The 15,632-nt window shown below is 38.1% G+C and overlaps 1 protein-coding gene across 1 annotated transcript in view; it reads right to left on the reverse strand.

Moving 5' to 3' along the window:
* slc8a3 (solute carrier family 8 member 3) overlaps positions 1–15,632 on the reverse strand; it is a 63,874-nt gene extending 48,242 nt beyond the window's left edge. Inside the window, exons 1-2 of the mRNA XM_023835995.2 lie at positions 15,531–15,632; positions 14,801–15,324 (exon numbers count right to left, since the gene is read on the reverse strand). The gene's annotated coding sequence lies outside the window, so the exon portion shown is untranslated. The remainder of the gene's footprint in view (positions 1–14,800; positions 15,325–15,530) is intronic.

Consider the following 15,632-nt stretch of genomic DNA (forward strand, 5'->3'; position numbering starts at 1 on the left):
TAAACATATGGTTTTTTGTACAATCCTGCACTTTTGTCACTTCAATACAGTCTTGAGTTCATACTGAGCTAAGATTACAAAAACCTGCTTATCCCAGAAGTGGTCAACTTGAATGTAACTGAGATTTTTTTCAGCTTTGCATTTTTTACCCTGACTTAAATAACTGAGTAAGGGTAGTTACATGCAACAATTATAGCAAATATCGTCTAACGAACCTAAGTATTAACATAATACTGAGACAAATCACAATTACTTCGTTTAAAATCACTTGACTACATGCCATTTAAATTGATCTACAACAATGGAACTTCAACACAAATATCACAATACATTAAGCTTAAATTAATTTTATTTAAATGCCAAAAATACATGTATTTTGTTTATTGAGCAATATTCTTAGTGAGATATGCCAGCTACGCCTGTGACATCTCAGGTATTGCGGCTAGTGGTGTGCGATACTACAAGATTTGGTATCGATGCGATACCAAGTAAATACAGGGAAAGTATCGCCGATACGATACCGATATCGATACTTCTTAATTACTTAATATAAATTAGGAAATGAATCATACTACAATGCAATTCTTACTTGAATGACTTCTTCACAGACTGGACGATTAACCAAATAAAGCAGCGCAACATTACAGTAACTAACAATAAATAAACCACTAACTTACGTGTACTATTAGAGCATTTATGTCATTTATTTAAACTTTATTTTATCAGGTATATTAACTGAAAACCAGTTCTCACTGCTTTACGTGATATTCGGGAGAAATAGCAGATTACGCATCGGAACTGCCTGGGATATAAACGTCATGCGTGTGTCGTCATTTGGCGGTTCCATTTTGTGCAGCCGGGTGAGAGGTCGCAGTGCATCTAACCGTAATGCATTGCGTCAGGATCAGAATGGCTTTAAGCAAGTCGAACGCACCCAATGACCGGACTGGGGAAACAAACTGAAACGCGGACTTAATACAGAGGACTAATGACAACAACCAGAAACAGTTGATCACATGTGTACGCGTCTGTTTGTTAGCCTGGCGCCGCTGAGTCATGTGACAGCCGGGAACGGCATTTGAGAGCAGCAGCGCGAACACAGAGCCGCAGTGCATTCGGGAGAGAGATTGAAACTGAAGTATCGATCTCATTAAACTGGTATCGATCAATACCAACATTATTATCGATATTATCGGTACTTTGATCGATCCGCCCACCACTAATTGCGGCACTGTGAAGAGCGAGCTGCCAAACGCAAAACACTCACCAATTATTCAGCTTTAATATTCCTCAAATCACAAACGCACTCAAATCACAAATCAAGCCTGTAACCGGGAGGACAATACCGGTGGTGGTTCATTTAACCAGATGGAAAGAATGGCAGGAGCAGAGTAACAACAAGAACAATGGAGTAAGAGAATGAATACGTGTGTCAGCAGATTTTACTACCTGCATTCTAGTGATAGTTATTCATATGCAGAGTGATCGGCAGGAGCAACCAAATTTGCGGATGTCACTTCGTTTTGACAAACTGCCTGCAGACAGAAGAGCATTCGCTTATGACTTTGAATCTACTGGGGTTGGATAATGAAACTGAAACACTGGCTTCAGTAGTGTTTGGGGTTTCGCGCCTATATTAAGTACCAGCTGGGTATTGTTCTGCAGAAACATAGTCATTCATTTTTCCCTTAAACAGATTTAGTTAGTTATCCATTCAAACTGGAAATCATACAGTAAGTGAAGATTTTTCACTCCCACAGCCTACTGTACAGCCCAATTTGGGGTCAAGATAATGCGTTTGATTCTCATGTATCACATTGTTCATCTGCTCCTCTCATTTTTTTGGGCTGTTGGGCTTACCGTAGTTACTTCTGTATATTTCTGAGCAATACATGTGTGCGAACACATTACTTAGCCGTTTACAAAGCTTTATGAAGTCAGAAAACTAAGAAAATGACAAATCACTCAATGCCACAATGAAGTCCTTTGCTTTTTATCACTCAATACATGACATATAATAAATGTGTCTTTTAAATGGTGAATTTGACTCCACTGTCGGGAATAGCGATCGAGTATGTAAAACTGACATCGAAGTCTTCAAATTTTATCTTTAAAGCTGTGCAGAAGTACATTAAAGACATACATACACAGAAACATTCTTTTCTCTTCTGCCGTTTCTTTAATTCATTTTTTTAAATGCAAATTATACAGAAATTTTGGCTTAAAATCCATGAAATAATTACGAAGTGTCATTAACAATTATTCAGGCCATGTATTTTTATCCACAAATGAAAACTTGAAAATGCTGCCTGACTGCATTTAAAACTGAACTGTACTTATTGGTCAACTTTTTGATATAAAAGTAGCGACGGAATGCAGTTGTGACTGTCACTATCAATGTAATGTAACCTCTATTAATAGTTTATTTCCCCTGGTTTTTCACTATTTTTACTTTGTACTGTAAATTGCTCAGCCTATTCTCTTCTTTGTCTTAAATGGATCGTTATAGTACTTACTTATAGTAATTTTGTGTTGTTAAATTTTGGTATTTATTTATGTAATGCATACACAAAGTCAAGCTTGTTATAGACTGTCTGGCAGGGAAAATCCACCCTATTATCCTTTTTAATGTTTTTGTACTTGAACAATCATTTTAACAACTGTAAACTGCTGCCTTATTTGTTCGATAATGTATTAATGTATCTGACCAGCAGCATTTTTTTCCCTGTAGGTGAACATAATCATAATGCATTTTCAACATATTATAATGTAATTGAATTATTATTCACATTGATATTAATAAGTACAATAAGTTCACTAATCATGTGATTAATCACTCAGTTTATGTGATTAATCGTGATTAAGAAAATTAATCGGCTGACAGCTCTAGTTATGTGCTTTTTCTGTAGTATGTGGCTGGAAGAAAAACATGGATTTGTTCTATCAGAAGCCTTCTGTATTTTTTTGGTTTCTCTAAGGCCTGAAGGTAAACGTGTAGGTGACATCAGGACTTTTAAATCTGTTCCCAATCAGTGACTAAGAGATAAGGCACATGGCACGTGGTATTCTTCAGTCTTGGAAAATAATAAACTGAATATACAGTACTGTGCAGAAGTCTTAGGCAGTCAAAAAAAGGATGATTAAATATCTTTGCTCATGTAAAACTATATTATGTCTGTCAAATGTGTCAGCTTAGCCATTTCTAAACCTATCAAATCACCCCAGTATTTGCCTCAACTGTCCAATACATCGGTGCATTTTTGTTTTGACTACTACCACTGCACCATTATTGGCTGATCAATACCTCATTGATATATTTAACTAATTAAGTCAATTAATTAAGAGAACTAGTGAAGAAATGTAACAAATACATGGAATTGTGCAGGAGGCCCTGAGGAGAGGTTTGGTAACTGAAGTGGTGTTCATCTAGCTTTCCAACAAGATAGTAACTTCTTGGAGAACAGAAAAAAATCTGTTTTTTTTTTATTGTGCTACTGTTAATTTGCTTATGTTTTAATGTTAAATTGTGATTTTTTCCTGAGGAAATAAGCATTTATTACCCAGATAAATAGTCTTAAATATTTTATTTGACTGCTTAAGAGTTTTGCACACTACTGTGTATTACCAATACAAATCTGGTATAGAACCAAAACATTAAGTTTCTTCTATATGTAAAATGCAGTTAATATGATTGCTATTTTTGTTCAGTTGTTCAGTGCATCATTTAGCTGCAGAAACAGGTAGATAGAATAATAAACCACTGGTGGATAGAATTTGTAAATATGTTTGAGTTCATTTTGAACACCTTTGTGATAGATGACATTAAACTCGTTTTATGTGACTGTTCTTTCTATCACGATTTGCATAGAAATGCCTAAATGGCCTTTCTCTGACATACAATGTTAACATTGACTTCTCGTCTACTTGCAGCTAGCAGCATGCATGGAAATTAGCATCTGACATTCATTATGGAATGTAGGAAGATGATCATTTCTGTCATTGTGATGCACAATTATGGACCAATATACCCCCATCTTTATCATTATATTGTACATTAGGTACAATAGTGTCACGTTTTTTCTGTTATATACATGTCTGTATATATGAAGGTATGTGGAGCTACGGAGTGAATATTCCTCAAAATAAACTGAACAATATTCTGAATCTGACGGAAATCTACCAGGATTCATTCATCTAATTTAGTCCTTTTAGAAGTCCTATACCAAAGTGAAATAAAAGGGATTTTGAGTACCAAAACAGATTAATGCTTCTGTTTGAATAATATTCTTCAAGATTATTTTTTTCCTATCAGGCACTGGAAAAACACTGTACCTCTTCAATCCACCATACAATGGAACCAAGGCTATTTTAGGAAACTCATGGAACAGGAGGTATGAGGCTGAGGAGCTCCTTGGATTCTTATGTTATGCATATATTTGTTAAGAACATTGTGAAATCTGGGTTATGCCAACTTATTGTTACTGTATCCTTCCAGAGCAAAATCTTAAGTAAAGGAAACTGCACATGCAATTATGGACATATTTTGCTTTCTTAATGTAAATTATGCAGCAAACACCAGTCTCAAATGACTAATATGGCAGGCCGCATTACCCTGCTGAAAGAGGCCACTGCCATTGGGGAATGCTGTTGCCAGCTTGTGCTAGAGCAGGTCTTCTGTGGAGTCAGACAAGGCGGGCTATCCTTCACTCCCCGCAGGCATCAATGAGCCTTGGGCACCCATGACCCCATCGGCAGTGCACCAGTTGGCCGTCCTTGAACCACTTTTGGTAGGTACTGACCACTGCATACTGGGTACACCCCACAAGACCTGCCATTTTGGAGATGCTCTGACCCAGTCGTCTAGCCATCACAATTTGGCCCTTGTCAAAGTTGCTTATAGATTTAAAGTCCTTACATTTTCCCAGCTTCCAACACATCAACTTCAATGTCACTCACTTCACCTATCAATTGGTTGTGGGTGATCGGTGGAAATGACTATTTTTGTGTAATTATTTCAAAAAAGGCACAAAAAATGAAGTATACTAGTACAGGCATCTGACTTGCCAGCACAAGGCTCAGGAGCTGCACTCCTATAATCCTTTTGTGCCTCTTTATATCACTAAGAAACTCGGACTTGGTGGGAGACCAACCAAAGCCTGTTCATTCGGCTCATTCTAGACACCATTAAGTGTCCAGAGACTAATTTGCTGTATCACACCATTGCTAAGGACATAAAAGCAAAAGATCCTGATCTAGACAGACTAACCCAGCTAAAAGGGATCATTCCAAGAACTTTAGTCATCGTTATGAGAAGGTCTTCTCAAAGTTGGCAGAGAATGTTCTTACTGTAACATTAATGGGACATTATTTCCATGTTTTACATTTTAACAAAGGTTTTGTCAACATCAGCGGAATAATATTACCTGAACATCCTGTTCATACAATTAATGTTTAAAAGTATTGTTTTATAAAGCTTATATATGTGCTGACATACCATCCAGCCTGGAACTCATGACCTTTGAAGTGTAAAGCAACAAAGTTACTCAGTGCTCTACCATGACCCTCATTCATTGTTATATTATTACTCTTAGTTGTAGTAGTAGTTGTAGTAGTGGGCTAACATTCAGGGAACCCCAGGAAAACTGGACATTTTGAACGCATTCCATACCTTAATCGTAACTTTCGGTAAATGGGGAAGGGATTGTTGCCCTGGTGAATAATTTATGCGAATAATAAAGGCCGTGATCCAGAAGCGTGTCAACACCGGTGGGAAAAACTGAGGGACAAATCTTTTCTTACCACTTGTTCTCTATATGAGGAATACCCCCAGTCTTGGACTAGATCTAGGCTTCACACCTCAATATAATAGAACCAAACATTCTGCCTAAAAGACCTGGGGCCTCATTTATCAAAGTTGCCAGGACTGGCCATACCTTACCACTGAGACTCAACTGAGAACCTTCCTAGATCTATGGGATACTATTGTACTTCAACCCCCAATCTTGTACGAAAAGGTAGGCTGAGGACCCTCCAAACTGAAGAACTTCTGAGCCCTTAGGAAGTCCATGTGTTCTGACCCTGTCCTGTTTAACCTTGACTTCATCCTCCTCTTCACCATGTAGACTGATATGTCAGACGCTAGCCTGAAGGCTATCCTGTTCCAGATTCTAAACAGTCAGGAACACTCCATTAAAAAGGTGAGGGGGGGTGCTGGCAGCAAAATTGCATCTTCCCATTCTACTGTAAAGTTGCGATTTATCCTTGTGACAGATCATACACCTCTACCCTTTATTGGGATCCTGGACTATACCTCTCAGTTTTACCAGAATCCTACACGAGGAATCCTCAGATCAAGTGGATCAAACCCTCCAGCCCTTTAACTTCGTATTGGAATAGGCTGCCTGCAATACCACAAGATACCTGAAAAGCAATGCTGACAATTCCTGCATTGGTGTCCCGCTGCTTTTTTCTAGCTATCTTTCCCTGCTGGGCATCTAAGTGAGTACGGATGCACCCATATGCTGGCCTGCTCAGTCACCCAAACTTCCTACTGTAAGCCAAAGTAAAGAGTTTCAGCATCAGGGAAAGTACAGTACAGACAAGGCTGCTTTCTGCAAAAAGGGCAGAGAGTATAGCTGGATGAGCAGGACAGAATAAAGATGCAGTCAATAGCAGCTCATCATAGAAAAGCAGCATTTACCAAGTGAATAACACTGAGTTGTGATCTGTCACCTCGCCTAACACTAGTCTACGATCTTTCATCCAGGAAATCCTTTCCCCTGGTTTTCACTGACCCATCCTCACCAGAACACAGATCTGTGAGGCATATAGACTTTTTATTTGTCAATACAATCCCCATTGTAGCTTACCACACTCACCCCACTCACGGTACCCTGTCCGACACACTTACGCCTCGCTGTGCCTCTTGCTGCCTGTGTTCCCTAATCTGAATTTTTTTTTGTAAAAATATGTTTGGTTCTAAAATGAACATACTGTGCTCACCAATATGACTGCTGTAAACATTTGACTCTTAGCGATTATTGCTTTTAATACAGAGGATTCTTAGTAATTTATACCTATTATTTGTCTTTGAATATTATTTGTCTTTGAATATTTTCTGTATGCTGTATATGCATTACCTATTTTCAGATTTTTATATGCAAATCCTTTAAATAACTCTTTTGGATTTGACTACGAAATTATATTTCTTGTTGAATACCTGACTGAACATGATTTTCCCGGTAGGGACAACATTGATATGGGCATGAAGGGAATGAGACCTTTTATTGGGGTAACAGTTTTCACAAACTGAAGGGAAGACAATGCACTAGAGCTGCACAAATACTGCAATATGAACACTTGGATACTTATTAAACAAAATAGGAGATGCAAATTTACCTGATATAAACTATAGCCAAACAGAAGGGTTTGACAAACTCTACCAATAGAGTTTGTCAAATTGGCTGGTGGTGTTGCCGTGAATTGTGCCAACAGACACAAAGCAGTGTCAACAAGTGACTTGCTTTTGCTCAATACTGTCTCTGTGGAATCCGAAATATTTCCATGCGGCAGAAACGAATGTGTTTTGGTGACCAGTTCTTGTTTGCTGTTTGTTAAATTTGTCACGAACGCACCAACAGCAAGGGTGAAAATGATCACGATTGTCATGCAGAGCTCAAGCAAAAGCCGTGGTTGTAACTTTACACTGATTTTTTTTTAACATATACTAGATAATCTCGGAAGGTGGCAGTAATTAAAACGGCACAGCTTGCTAGGTTATGTTAACTGTGCTTTGATAATCTCAACCTGGCCGGGACAGCATTATGGTAATATTGTGTACTGCGACATTTTGCTTCTCCCCCGTGCGCCATAATTTTTTTTTGCCAAGATTTCAAAATGCCAGAAGATACCAGAACATGCCATCAAAAATACCATACTGTATACCAAAGAATAATGTCTGGACTGTATGATGGCATGAAAAATTAGATACCTAATAGAATTCTAATCTCAACCCATCTGACTATTCCGGTCCTTGATATGTGGTAACTGCATGTGCATAGCATGTAATATCGATATTATCGAAATTATATCACATGTAGCTTGCCTACAATGGACATAAACAAAGGAGAATAATCTAGGGAAGAGAGGGCTGCATTCAGGGGGAAGGGTTTGTGCAGCACTAATGTTGAAGACAGACTCTCTTTCTCAGTGCAAAAGAAACCAGAATAATTTTACAACTGTTACCCAATAAATAGTATTCCATTAAGAGTATGTAATTAATTTCCCATGGTAATATTTGTGATTTTTTTTTTGTGAAGTTCAATTTAGGTTATAAAAATAATCGAATGATCGATACATCAAACTGAATCAAGATAGAAATTTCCAATGTATTAAATCGTTCCCTCAGTATTCACAATCAAATGAAATCACCTTATTGCCACTAGTGAAGGGTGATAAAGAGTTTGTCACCTGACTTCACAATGCCCCTCTACACATCCATCCCCCCATCTCACACAATGTGTCACGTCCCGCCCGCTATCTCCACCTGACCCTCTTGCCTGTTGCTCATTTGTCTTATCTCTCGTTCCTACCCCCATGTTAATTACTCCAGCTGCCTCTCTTTACCTCCCTTGTCAGTCTTGTACATAAGTGCTCCCCAGTCCTGTGCTCCACAGTCCAATCATTGACGTCAATCCATTGTGTTGCCTGGACCTCTCCTTGCTCCCTCCTCCCATTTTGATCCGGCAAGATTGTGTTTATTTCCAGTTGTTGTTCTTTTCAGTTTAATAAAACTTCCCCTTATGTTTCAGCACAACACCTGCCCTCAGTCCTTCGTCTCTCATTTCATATCACAATGCTTGCAAGCAACACTTAAAAACCCTTTAGGGCTGCTATGGTAGTGGACTAAACAAACTGCTACCTAAAATACAAAGGAAGTCCATCTCTAAAAACTATGAATTGGACCGAAAACATTAAGTGTACAATGCATGAACATAAACAGCTCATTCTTTGTTATCATAATTTCCTCCAGTGGAAAAAAATATACTTCTGCATGTCTTCCCATTTAAGACAAAAAAGTAGTGAAATAACATGAAACATTTCTTTTATTTAACAGCAAATTATTCATTTTTCTGTAGGGGAGGTTTCATGATAATGGAAAAAGAAGAAAGACAAAAATCCCCATATAATTTTCATAATATCCTGAAGACACAATATTATCCATCTCTCCATCTTCCAAACACTTATCCTGAATAGGGTTGAGGGGACTCAGTGTTATAACAGATTAAAAATACCCTGTACTATTGTTCATTACAAAGACTGTGTACGCCAAAATTATTCTTAGTCTACTATCACACACTGATCATTCCTGTTATTATTTATAATAATTATTATTGCTGATGGTTACATGTAATATAGCTTCCAGAACCTTGGTAGACAATTACTATGAAAACATTTTTCAAAATTAAAAAAAGTACATATTATTCCAACAAACCCTAATCCTACTTTTTAAACACGGACATGACAGGGGGAAGATGCAGGCGTGATGCAGGCGTGGAGTGTGGTTCAGAGGGTTCGAATTTTGTGCCAGTGTCTGTGGCTGGCAGAGCAATCGTAAGAGGCCCTTAACCCCAACTCTTTCAGGGGTGCTGGCAGACTCTGTTCTCTGAAGCCCAAGCTTTTCTCACCTGTACGTTACTTTGTATCACAAAAGCATTTGCTAAATAAATAAATGAATGCAAAAGAAAAAGGCAGGATCAGGTTCACAGCGGGATGTTTTTGAGTACGCTGTCAGACCCACTCCACCCATCAAGATATTGGGGAAATTTAGTGGGGACTTAAGGCTTATAAAGGCTAGTTGGCACATACAAAGATAAGTTCTGCTCAGCAAGCTAGGGAGACACTGTATAAAGAGGCACTGTATAAAGAGGCACTGTATAAAGAGGCACTGTATAAAGAGGCACTGTATAAAGATAACACATCGGTAAGGCCTTGTGCTCTTTGCAAACAACCAGCTAATGACCCAATTTTATTGCCCTGGCATACATGCGGATATTTGCTAGTGGTGGGCAAGATGTTAGGAACGCCAGTTACCTAATCCACAGTCATTCCCAAATACCACTGCATGCCCCATGGATGGAACTCCCTTTCAACAGAACTAAAAGTCTCATAAATTACTGGACAGCTGGTTATAACATGTTAATTGAGGGCAAGGTCGCGCAAAATATTAAAATATTTCAGATATTTAGATTATGAGGTCAGGCAAACTGATCTGGGAACATCTTCCAAATCATTACATTTCATAAAAGACAGCTTGTGTAATTAATTGTGGCAGAGGTCAACAACAAGGTGTGAAACATGTAGTTTTCAGAGCAACCAATCTTGGGCGCCCAGCTCTGATAGGAGCAGACAGCATATGTTCAAAACATCAAACAAGAGTTTAAAGACATACCACCCCCCACCCCGCCCCCACTGCAAGTAAAGCAGATATCATGAATCAGCTCTTACAGAATTGCAGTCATCATTTTTTCACATGCAGGGTTCAGTACAAGATCACAAACACCCGGGAATTGATTCCAAGAAGCACAGGGTATGATGCAGGAGACACCCCAGACAGGATGGCAGCCCACAGCAGGACATACAACGGTCACATACAACAGGCAGCTTAGAGACAGTGCTACACGTGAAAGTTACCAAGCCACAGGGTAACTGAAGCAGCCTGATGACTCTGATTCTGTGTAAAAAAAATTCAGATTTCATGAAAAGGCAGAATTTGATGCATATCACAATTCATGAAATAAATAAGTCGCTGGACACAGCTGTAATCATCTTTGGTTCATTTGGTAAGAGGTACTCAATTTAACCAGGAACTTTTAGCAGGGTTCCTACAAAAAAACCTTCTCTACTCTGTTCAGGTTTGATATTTTGAGTAAAAATTCCTAGCTGCTAATATTGGTTATGATTATCAACTGTAATTATGAGGCATGTTTCTAAATTCTCAACCCTAGGCATTCCCGTCTCCAGTCTCACCCAAACAGGGGTCACTAATCCAATCCAATGAGTTCCCATTAGCACACCACAAAAGTAGGGAATAGGGTCACCATCACCTCAGAGGGCAACTCGGGTCATTACACACTGATTCATTCAACCTGTGAATGTACATATTATTCCGCTGAGTAATCCTGAACTAGATCTTTTTTCAATTTGTTTATATATAAATCGCTGCTAATTATCCTAGCTCCCTAATACCAACTGCACATTAAAAGGTAATCCCAAAATAAAATTTGTCTGTTCCAAATATCCCTAGGTGACATTTTGGTTCTTTACACAAAGCCATCCAGGTTTTTTCACAAAAACACGTTCTTAAAATTAAATGCATGAGGCAAACACAAATCTTACAGTATTAAGCTAGATCTGATTACCTGATCATATTTCTAGGGTATTGGTTAATACAAGGGAAAAAAATGATAAACAAAACAAAATTTACATAACAAAATAAAATTCATCCCACAATGTATGTAATGGAATTACAAAAATTGAAGGGAAATTAGAGGGATCTGAATTGTGAGTGTGTGTGCCCCCCCCCCCCCCCCCCTGGGTGATACCCTCCCGTATGCTCATAGTCTCTGGATCCCAGTGACCCTTCACAGGACAAGCGAGTACGGAAAATGGGTGAATGACTGAAAGGTGTTGCTTTGCTGTACATTATTAATAACATTGCCTCAATATTAATAGGATTGTTACACCTAGTACAAATTCTGTCTTAAATCCACAGATCCAAAATTACAGGAAAACACAATTATTGAATTACAGAAAAATTTAGTCAAATCAGACATGTTTTAGATTAAGAAAACATAAAAAATACCAATTTTACAGTCTTCTCCTTTCCCACATTTTTTTCTATCTTGCTCAGAACAAATATTCTATAACCATTACAAACATGATACCTTATTTAAGGTACAACTTTATTTAATTTACTTACAGTAATGTACTTCGTTAAGTGTAAGCTGAATTCACCAATCCACCAATAATTCCACTGCATTTGGAAATAATTTGATGTTTCATACTAAGCAAAATAAAGAAATAAACTGAAGCAAATGGGATAAAATACAGCTCTTATTGCATGTGCTGCTTTTTAAGTATCATCTTGGTATCATACTACATGCTATAAAACTTTCATACAAATTCCCTTTACCGACCAATCAGTCAACCAATCATGCAAAATCAGTTTAGCAATGGGAACATAAATTGCCAGTAGATACATTTAGGGCACATGCCTCTGCAGTTTCGGCCTCTTTGCCCGTAATCGACTGGCCTCGGGTTCATGTCCCGGGATCGGCAGAGTGACGTCACCATTGTGCCCTTCAGCAACACCCTGAACCCCATCTGCTCCTGGGACTAACCCTGCACTCTCAACTGCATGCTGCTTGGAATAAAAGGAACTGCAGAATAAATGTAAAGTTATCTTTTATTTTGCTTTTCTTTAACCTTTATTTTAGAACGCGTTTAAAAGTCGAAGTTGAAATTTAGGGAGCTCTTAGATGATGGCGAGACCTTCTAGGAATAAAATGTGAGCCTGCCATATTAAACCATCTGAGTGGCTCATTGATTTCTTGAAAAAGGGATACATCTACTCAACATTCTAACTACTGTTCTAAATCCTGAACAGCTTCAGTACAAAAGTAAAATACAAGAACTTTAATCCATTTCAAAACATGCCAAAGAATGTAATGTAACATGGATTTATCAAAAGAAACTGGATTGCTTAAATGCAAAAGAAAATGCAAAAGAAAATGCAAAAACAGATAATATTTGCTGGAAATACTACACAGTCTAGTCTACTACACATTCACTATAATACTATTTAAGTCTACTATAGTATACTATTTAATATAGTGATTGGTAAAGTGTGTATCTATCTGGACAATCTATTCAGCATAGTCATTGATTTTACCAAACAGTTTGGGACGATAATTTGAACCACACTGTTCAGTAACAGTATGGCTTCATATTTGTAGGGTTGTGGATTCAACTCCCAGCCTTGTTCCCTGTGCCACTAAATTGCCAAGATTTGTGTGTTTTTCCACAGAGAACTAACATACGTACCATTCAATTTGTACCATGTCAACACTACTTACAGAATCTTTTTTTTTTCATAACAGGTTGACAGTCTTCTCATACATTGTAGCATCACTTACAAAAATACGTACTTTTGTTAGAAGAGTACATTTTGTTTTTAAAGATTTATTTAAAATTCATACAAACGCCTAACTTAAGTAATAATACAAATACTGTTGCTTGTACGTTGTCGTTACAGTCGACTTAACCGCATAATTTGTAGGCTTCGTATTGTATTTTTCGCCGCTGACCCTACGGCCATGGATTCACTTCGGTACCTTCATACAGATTTATTAAGATCTATCACAGCGTACTGACACGGTGACTCCAAGCTATTGACTGTTAAATAAGGGATGTCCCCGTATCTGTCTTAAAGTATAAGGGTCACCATCTATTTTGTGTGAGGTTTTTGTGTAAAGTAAACCGATTTTAAAGACAAAACTATGGAATTACTGCTAATTCACCGCTGTCTGCTGACGAGGTTTACAGAACCGACCAACTGGAATGAGCTCCGCTGAATCGTGTTTCCTATTTTGGGAATGGAGTTGTTGCACGTTGGTTATTTGATTCCCAGTAAACAGGAGCTCATCTTAGTAATATGGAACACATCAGCTGTTCTTAAATTAATCATAATACACAGAGTTTTCACTGCATTATCTTATTTCCGACTTCCATCTAGAACGGAATCCTCACAACAGAATATCATTGCAAAACCACAATAAAGTGAGAGGTATTCCTATCTAATTTATAACACAAAACAAAACTACCGACTTGCATAAACATACACCATAAAAGAACTAAGATCTGTAAGAGAAAAAAATATAAAAGACCAAAAACCATGTCTATTAAAAACCCAAGATACATTTTATTTGTGCCGGTAACACGACTGCAACGGCCTAGAATGATCTCTAATGTTGTGGGAAATTATTACTATTATCGTTACTACTCTCGTTACTAGTGATAAGCTATTATTTCCTCATAGTTATGCTTTTAGACAATTATTAATTGCAACCGGTGTTAATACCCTGAATTGATAATAAATTAAAGATAGAAGCCTGGTTTCAGTTTAGCATGTACAGTAACATACATTATGTAACCCCCCCGTTTAAAATGTTTATCCCGAATAAACACAAACATACACACATTTGGGAAATGCAAAAATAACACTGTACTATAGTCTCTTTAGCGGGGGGGAATATCGATCACCCTTAAACTCATAAACCCATTCAATGTGCATGTTTGCATTCACATAAAAAACGCAATAAGCGCACAAGCCGTATGTTGAATGCGAAGTGACGCGGTCCACTGCTCATAACTGATCGGAGCTTTCAACCACCATAATCATGACACTATTTCAAAAGCACGCTGGAGATTATACAAGATTACAAATTACACAAGAAAAAAACATTTATACATGCAAACTGTTCTAGTTCTATCCACCCACAATGACAAAAATCTTCACAATTCTATACGCTTCAAAACATACCCCTATATTATCGTCATGCGTTTTGTGTGCGTAATATCCTTAATATAGATTCATACAACATCATTTAAATGCCACATTTAAATGGGTCTTAAAACAGAAAGCAGCGGCACATCGCCACTTGCGCAGAAGCGCTGAGTATTTATCAAACGACCACACCGGCTGTAACGCCGATATCAAGCAGAAAAAAGATTCACCTACCAAGATCTGTATCCCGTTTTTTTTTTCCTTTTTTCCAAAGTCGGTTTTGTCGAAAGTGAGGACAATATTGCTTCCTTTAGAAATGTGTCGGAAAATGTAATTGTCTGCTTTAAACGTATTTTGTCTGCTAACCCCTCCTTCCCTTATGTGTCAAGCGTGTATTCCACTCCCGTTGGAATAACACCCCAGAGGCGGCCGGCTCTCCCCACGCTGCTGCTGGTCCCAGCGCTTCTTCAACGCCAGTGGATCGATTGGGCAGCAGAAGTAATACGGCTTTCTTTGCCCACTCCTTCTGATGGCCCTCGGAAGCCTGTTTTTTTCCCAGGCAGATAGATAGATAGATACTTCTCCCCGGTTGTCGTCGATTAGGACTACATGACATCGAAGCTTCTTGCGGCTGCTGGGGGCTCTGAAGCCAAACCCACGGCGCTTTCCAGAAAGCAGGGCTGGGGCAGTGCTTCACCTTCTCCTGTCTGCGTTAGCGTAAAATATGTTAGGTCCCTCTGACGTGTTGTCTTCTGTTTCTAGCAGAAAAATGCAACAGAACAGACCATCAAATATACAAAATATATTATACACGTATTAAATTAAACACGACTGCTCATTCGAGGATACATGTATAATCTATATTTTCTTATTTAAAAAATGAATGAGGTAAATACAAGGCAAAATCGCTAGTCGAACACTGTAACCTTTCTTAGTTTTTTAAATTATTATTATTATTATTTACATCAGATATGTCTAACTAGTCCTTCGAAAGGGATGCCCAATCTCCGGAAGCATAGAAAAAGCAAATTTTCAAATAGCATGTCTTAAGTCAGCACAACCTTAC

Source organism: Paramormyrops kingsleyae, chromosome 14, assembly GCF_048594095.1.
Source record: "Paramormyrops kingsleyae isolate MSU_618 chromosome 14, PKINGS_0.4, whole genome shotgun sequence".
Classification (NCBI taxonomy): domain Eukaryota; kingdom Metazoa; phylum Chordata; class Actinopteri; order Osteoglossiformes; family Mormyridae; genus Paramormyrops; species Paramormyrops kingsleyae.